Source organism: Cucurbita moschata, unplaced genomic scaffold (assembly GCF_002738365.1).
Source record: "Cucurbita moschata cultivar Rifu unplaced genomic scaffold, Cmos_1.0 Cmo_Scf00010, whole genome shotgun sequence".
Classification (NCBI taxonomy): Eukaryota; Viridiplantae; Streptophyta; class Magnoliopsida; order Cucurbitales; family Cucurbitaceae; genus Cucurbita; species Cucurbita moschata.
In genome coordinates, this window is record NW_019268526.1 from 229,958 (window position 1) to 238,211 (window position 8,254).

General features: G+C 37.6%; 1 long non-coding RNA gene across 2 annotated transcripts; it reads left to right on the plus strand.

Moving 5' to 3' along the window:
* Positions 1-93: 93 nt before the first annotated feature.
* Positions 94-2,365, plus strand: LOC111448132. Of its 2 annotated transcripts, XR_002711365.1 has the most exons (5): positions 94-305; positions 385-455; positions 658-991; positions 1,081-1,158; positions 2,158-2,365. It is a non-coding gene; the product is annotated as an uncharacterized LOC111448132 (long non-coding RNA). The 2 variants fall into 2 exon arrangements; XR_002711364.1 differs by having other exon boundaries at positions 1,081-2,365.
* Positions 2,366-8,254: the final 5,889 nt, after the last annotated feature.

An 8,254-nucleotide genomic window follows, 5' to 3' on the forward strand; every position in this document is an offset into this window, starting at 1 on the left:
AAAAAAAAAAAAAAAAAAAAAAACGGTCGAGGGGCAAAAAGGACATTTTACCCCTCAGCCCATTATAAGGGTCTTGAGCGTCCCCCTCAGAGTTCCTGCAAAAGAAGAAGAGTGAGAGAGAAGGACTGAGAGAAGGTTTGAGAGAGAGAGAACGGATTTGCCGGAGTTTTCGTCGGAGAGTTGCCTATAGAATCCATTCCCTACTAAGACCTGTACTCTGGAGCCCTTCTTAGAGTGAAGTAAGAACTCGTGTGGAGATTTCCTCCTCTTGCCTCAAGATCAGAAACAAAAAAAAAAAACCCAAGGTAAGATTTCGAACTATACCTTCTAGATCTGAGATCTTTGTTGAGGAGTAGAATGATTAAGTCTACTACCTTCTTCTAGGGAAGATTCGCCACTGATCTTGGTGAGGAAAACGGACGAAACGACGAGATCGGAGAGACTACCCAAGAACGGTAAGGATGTTACCGGACTCTTTCTGACGCTCATAACTCACCTTATGACTAAACAAAAATCAAGAAAGAAATACTAGCACGTAGGTAGATAGATGATCTAAAACGTTGTTGAAGAAACCATTTCTGTTTGGATTAAGAATCGAAAGATAGAAAATGGAGAGTACGTCGGAAAACTAACCGGAAAACTTTGATTCTCTGCTAGGAGGGAGAAGCCGCCGGCGTACCACGTGGCAACCAGCTAGAGGGCCGCGTGCGCCAATCGCCTCTGGACACGCGTCAAGCGTCGCCTGGGAAAACGCGGCTCCAGCTCTCCTGCGACACGCGTCCCTGGCTTCGCGACCCGACCCGTGCTCCTTGGCTGACCCGATACCCGCACGGCGAACGGAATCAAGCCGACGACCCGCGGTCCACCCGAATCACTGCTTTCGACTCGAACCCGCGACCCGCGACTGCAGAAATCTCTGGGCGCGTGACATTCGCGCGTGGGATCTGCGAGTGGCTGCTCCCCGGCGTGTGACTGGCGCGTGGAGGCGCGTGTAAGCTGATTTTTGGCCCGATCGACTTCTGTTTTCCCTAGTTTCCCCCTGATTCATATCCTAACTCCATTTTTTTTTGTAAGAAATAGGACCTAATTGAGGAAAAATCACCCTCTTTCGATACGCCAAGTGTGTGGAAACGCTACGTAAGGGCACGTAGCATCTAGGTAAGTCACCACACGGAATTTAGGAAGTAATACTTGTAGGAACCGCTTGGGATGCATGCATGCTAGTTTGAATTACCTTAGGTTGTAGCTTTCCGTAATGATCTTGGGAAATAGATTATTGAAAGTAAGATGTATGCTGTGATTTGTTATGAGAGTTACTTGGATACTGCTTATATGCTTTTAATTCCCATTTTTTTTTATGCATATGTACATCTTTTTGCTGAAGGGAGGATGTGAAATTGCGAACTCTGTGCTCCGGGAGTTGATGGATGTTATCACCCCGTCGAGCTTGTATGATTACTTTGCATGAAATGTGTTTGAGGATTTTGGATAATAGTTATGTACGTACTCAGTTATTTTCATGGTCACCTTTATGAATAAGACTAGAGGACTATGGTTAGAGCGACAAGCCACCAAGGGATAGACTTAACCTTTTCCTATTAGTTTAACAGACCATCACGGCACATGAAACATCCTTAGAGTACCCTTAGGCTGCTTGTGTGTGGATGGTGATATAGCTTCGTGGGGGACCAGCGGGTTCCTGATCAGGACTCGACTGCTCGATAGCCGTTTAGTATGGGAAACGGGATACCCACGTCGTAATTGACCGTTTAGCTGGATGGAATAGGGGAGGTAGCTCTCCCAAATACAGGGGGATTATCATGGGTCTAGGGGGTTGCAGCTCACTTCCTAGGTGAGACCCTAGGTAATCTCATACCCATGCCGAGGTAGCCACTCGCAAGGCACCAGTCCAACACAGGTTAGCATAAAAGGAACTCTATGGGTTTAAATAAAAGGTCTAAGAACCAAAGAAGTCCGAAGGGACAAGTTCCAAGAGGGTAAGCCCTAATGAGGTAAGGCCAGATTAAGTTGTTCTAGAGCCAAAGGAAAGTCCGTGATCGTTTGCTAAGTTTAGGGTGCGATAAGAGCCTACAAGTAGGTGGCTTACTGAGTATAATTTTTATACTCATTCCTGTTATACCCTTTTTTTTTCTTCAGGTACGTGAGGCGTCGAGTCAAGAGAGGGCGCGTCGATCGATGTGGGTTGTCACAGAGGAAGCGTGTCCCGGGGCGTCAGTCTAGTATATTGAATAGTTCACTTGACCTTAATGTTTCTTTTCTTGTTTTTACCTAGGCACTTATGTCCTTTTAATAAAGATACGTTTTTCTTTTGAAACAAATGATTTCCTTAAATTTCTCGTTTATACATTACATGTCATACAATGTTAGTCACGGCTTAATTTGGGGTCGTGACAGACTTGGACATATGAGCGTCAAAAGAATGAAGATGCTGGCTGTGAAATGAGTTTTAAAAGGTTTGAAATTTGTTGATATGAGCAAACAAGTTCTACGTCATTGTGAGAATTGCGTTATGAGCAAACAAGTTAGCTTCACAAAGATTGCCAGAGAACTGAAGAAAGTACCACTGGAAATGGTCCATACATACGTTTGGGAACCATCTCCAATTTCATTCCTTGGTGATCAAAGTTCTACGTCACTTCATCGATGATTTTAGTAGGAAGGTGTGGGTTTATTTCCTGAATCACAAGTCAGATGCATTTGTCACCTTCAAGAAGTGGAAAGATGAAGTTGAAAATCAGATCGGCTTGAAGATCAAATGTTTGAGGTTTGACAATGGAGGAGAGTACGAAAAGTCAGAATTCAAAGCATTTTGTACAGCTGAGGGAATTCGATTAATGAGGACAGCTTCTGGTAAAGCAAGACAAAATGGTGTTGCTGAAAGAATGAACAGAACATTGAATAATTGAGCAAAGAGTATGAGGATTCATTCTGGATTGCCAAAGAAATTCTTGGTCGATGTTGTAAATACAACCGTCTACTTGATCAATAGAGGGTCGTCAGTAGCCTTGGAGTTCAAGTTGCCAGAAGAAGTATGGATAGGAAAAGAACTCAAATACTCTCACTTGAGAACTTTTAGTTGTACTACGTATGTTCGTGTTGATCCAGAAAAGAGTGACAGGCTTGACAGTGAGCCTGTGAAGTGCTATGTCATAGGCTATGATTCTGACATATTCGGGTACAAGTTTTGGGATGACAAGAACAGAAAAGTCTTGAGACATTGTGACGTGACCTTTGATGAAAATGTCCTGGACAAGGACAAAGAGAAGAAAGGTTTCAAGACAATGAAGCAAGTGGGAGTTGAGGTTGAGTTGCGAAAAGATTCACCTAGTGATGTTGTAGCAGATACTCAACAAACAACTGGGTCAATTGTTGAGGAATCAGAGGTGGAGCAAGTGACACCTGAGCAGGTTTTGAGAAGATCATCCGAACTATTAGAGCACCAGATAGGTATGCACCTACATTACGTTATCTGTTGCTGACTGATGAAGGGGGAACCAAAGTCCCTTGATGATGCCCTACAGTTGGAAGATATAACCAAGTGTGAGCAAGCCATGGATAATGGGATATCTGGGCTTCAGAAAAGCGTTGCTCTTTCATCTACTGAGGCTGAGTACGTGGCAATAGCTGAAGCTGGAAAAGAGATGATATGAATGATAGACTATCTAGATGAAATAGGCAAGAAACAACATTAGAAGATTCTTCAGGTAGATAGTTAGAGTGTCATGTAGTTGGCGAGGAACCCGGTCTATCATTCAAAGACAAAACACAGAATGCGATACCATTTCACTTGGAGGTTAATGGAAGATGGTGATGTGTTTGGAGGAGATAGAGGGCACAAAAAATCCAACAAACATGTTGTGTTGATATTGGAACATTGGGGTTGTGCAAAGCCTCAAGTGGTATGATGCAGATTGACAATGAAATTCTTGGTTGACCCAATCATTCTCAAAATGTGAGAGATTGTTGGGATATGGAGCCTAATGCTGTCAAAGGTCGGGTAAAAATATATAAGGCAGATATTTAGTAAAGATTTGGTAGAGATATATTAGGTAAATCGGTTGGTATATTTAGTAAATTGTAACCCTATATACACCACGGGTGCTCCTTACTCTCTTCCTTCTCTGTGTTCTATGTTGGCGTAGATATTGAAGTATCAACAAAACCTTTAGCTAATATTCCTTCTTAAATTTTTTCTCTCTTATTCTTTGTGTTCAAATTGATCGAGTGTGTGCGTTGTTGTACAATCCTAACAAGACGATCTATTTAGACGAAACTAACATGAAAAACGTAAGTTACCTTGCATCACTCAACAAAATGTTCATTATTAATTTATTTGGCATGATCTTACTTTTCTATTATACGTAAAATATCTATAAAAAAAAAAAATAGTCCAACTTTTAAATTGTTGGACTTCAATATTTATAAATAATGTAAACATTGGAAAAATCTAATTAAAAATAAGGTTTAAACATATATTTACCAAAATTCAAGGATAAAAACAATATTAAACCATCTTTAACGTTGAAATTATAGCAGAAATGAGAAAAACTATCTATCAATGACTTCATTTATATAGTCTTCTTAGCAACTATCATCAATCGAGCATGGGCTCTTTGCATTTACTTGAAACATTTTAACGGATAGTATGTATATTTAAAAATACTTAGTAAGTGATCGTATTATTAAAGTCAGAAAATGTATTCACAAACAATATGTATTATGACTAGTAGGACTTAATTTTTATGGTTGTTTCTTAGCCTCTATTTTCTTTAACAAGTAGTGTCTAGATGTATGGTACTTCTCTACAATTAGTTTATGCATGTGCACATGAACCCATTAGGCGGGCTTTGTTAACATACTCCCTAAAGCAAACTATGGGCTAGTGCACACTTATACGGTCCAAAATCAATGGAAAGGAAAGGAACACAATAGTATTATGATTTACGTGTCCATACCAAACATGTTAAAGTAATTTATGATCATATGACATACAACATGTATGAGATTCCACATTAAATATCATGATTCAATGAGATGATGTGCATACTTCCATATTATGGTGATGTAAATTCCTTAAAATGTAATTGCATGTTCAAAATAGTTCACTCATGCCTTTCATATATCATCATGAGGTCTCACAAGGTATGATCATATTACTATAGCATTTAGAATTCATCACAAAAAAATAAATAAATAAATAAATACATGCATCACAAAATTCATTCGAATATGATAAAACAAATAATAACATGTCAAAAAGGTCATATGTTGTGATTATTGTTTTAAACAATTTCCTCCAGCATAGTATATGTTGTGATTATTGTTTAAACTCTTCTCGGTATTCATAAGATTGCTTTGGTCGAATGTTCTTAGGTTTAACTTCACTTAGTTCAATTTTACCTGCCATATCATCCCTTCAGAAAATGAAGCTGAGAGTATTCTTAGAGTCAACCTATACTTACCGAAATCGTCCTAAACAATGCCATAAAAAAATTAATTCTCCAAAACAATGGGTATACCGACCCGAAACAATTTTGAAATGGTTCGAAATGATAAAATGGGATAAAAATAGCAAAATCGAGCCATTTTAGCAGCCAGAAGCTTAGAGAAGTCATTGAGAGTCATAAAGTCAAGTCGGTGAGAGGAGAGATCTTTTGAAACAAAGAAACTTTAAAACGAAAACTTTGAGAGCCATAATCGTGGGTGTAGGATTTGACTCACGATCCAAATATGTCGAAACAAGTAAAAGAAGCAAACGAAAAATTCGAGAGGAGAGATCTTTTGGAACAAAGAAACTTTAAGCATCTAACTTTTCAATTCTTTGTCGTGAAAAAAAGTATACCGGATGAATATTTATACCTTTTATGGATAGCATATTCTATTTGATGAAATTAAAAAAATGAAAGAAAAAAAAAAAACACGAAAAGCTGAGAAAACGGAAAGCTAAGAAAACTTAATAAAATACAAGGAGGGAAAGAACAGAAAAATGGAAAAGGCCAGAGCATTTGTGTGAAACCCTAAAATCTAATTGACGTAAATCTGAGAATAGCAACTCTCTCCCCCTCTCTCGAGTATGACTTAGTTCAAAATCTTATGTCTATCTTCATTATCATTCCCTCTCTCTTTACCTTGCTTTCTTTATGAGATTTTGTTTAATATTATGAGGTTTGGATTGGGAATTGAGTGTTACATTAATTTTTTCTCTCAATCTAGTGATATATGAGTGAATTTGAGTGAATTTTTTTTGCTGCTGCAATGACCCTACTGCATGTATATATAAACATATACAACTTTTTGCTACTGCAATGACTTTTCACTTCAAATCACTGTAATAAGCAATATTTTAAGGAAAAAAACACATAATGATACTAATATATATTTGCAGCAGATAAACACACACTCCATCAATGATCAACATTTCAATAATCATACTTAATAAGCACATACTCTATCGATGACCAATATATATATTATTCTGCTGCAAAAAGCTTTCTAATGATATAGGAGTGAAATTTCTACTAGAGTAAACAACATTTTAAGAGTATGAGTGATTATTTCTCTTTAGAAAAATTATATATTATAAAACTTATATTAAAATTTGAATAAATAATTATGAGAATATACATAATCTTGCCATATAGTTATGGAAATTGGAAATTAAAAAAATAATTCAATTTGAGCGTCTTAATTTGTTTTCATTCTTTTAATTTTTGTCTTGGTTATAGATTTTTTTTTTATTATTATTATTATTTTTTTTTAATTTTATATTTGCTTAAGTAGTCCTTCTTAGGCATTAGACAAAATGTCAACAAATGATGGGTTAAAGTTTAGCCTAACTTCTTGAAATTATTTGGATGTACTTATTGCTCTAAGTTTTTACCTTCTATGATATATATATATATACCCTTGAATGTCTTACTCCTTACACCTTCCACTGTTCGCCGACTCCGATGGAAGTTGAGATGGTCATCAGAGACAGGATCATGCTTTTAGAGTGGGGCACCTTCGATATGACGTATCCTCTTTAGAGATATAACTATAAACATATAAAACAAATAGTTGGGCTCGGTCTCTAGTATCATTCAATATAGAACTCGGTCCGGTCTCGGGAAGTGGCGCATTAGTTATATCAACCTAATGAAATCATCCCATGATAGAGACAACGTTGATAAGATAGAGAGGGGTATGTTGACTCTATTTACGCCGTTCTTCAGATAAGGTAGTTGGAACCATACTTTAACGCCCGACTACTCTAATGCTGAAGGAGACAGGATCACACATTACATCCTAGAGACCACGATAATAATACGGGTGAGTTATCCTCTTTAACATTCATGGGATGTGAATTACAAGGCCAGTTATCTGCTTTGTATTCGACTTTACCTTCCATTGGATGATAATTTGAATAACACATACCGGTGAGTTATCGACCCTCGTAGACGCTGTAGAGAATGAAAAGATGGGGAATACTTTAGCGGGTGGCGTATCCTCTTTTTGGAGTGGCACCCCTTCGATCTTTTTGGTGTGGCGGATTATTGGTTTTCTGTGTAATATACATTGTTAATTACCCACAAAACCTTATAACCTACAATTCTTATTACCCACAAAGCTTATTACCCACAATTCTTATTACCCCTCATCAGGAAAATGAAATTGGAGAAAGAAAGAAAAAGAGAGGCTTTCCTTGCAATAGCTAATACTAATTCTTACTCCTAAGAGGCTTTCCTTCAGCATCAGAGTAGTCGGGCGTTAAAGCATGGTTCCAACTACCTTATCTGAAGAACGACGTAAATAGAGTCAACGTACCCCTCTCTATCTTATCAACGTTGTCTTTATCATGGGATGATTTCATTAGGTTGATATAACTAATGCGCCACTTCCCGAGACCGGACCGAGTTCTATATTGAATGATACTAGAGACCGAGCCCAATTATTTGTTGTATATGTTTATAGTTATATTTCTAAAGAGGATACGTCATATCGAAGGTGCCCCACTCCAAAAGCATGATCTTGTCTCCGATGACCATCTCAACTTCCATCGGAGTCGGCGAACAGTGGAAGGTGTAAGGAGTAAGACATTCAAGGGTATATATATATGTATATGTATATGTATGTATGTGTATATTTATATACATATGTATATATTTATATACCTACGTAAGTATGTATAGATACATACATACATGCTTATACTAGTTTTTTTTTTTTTTTTTTTTTTTTTTTTTTTTTTAAA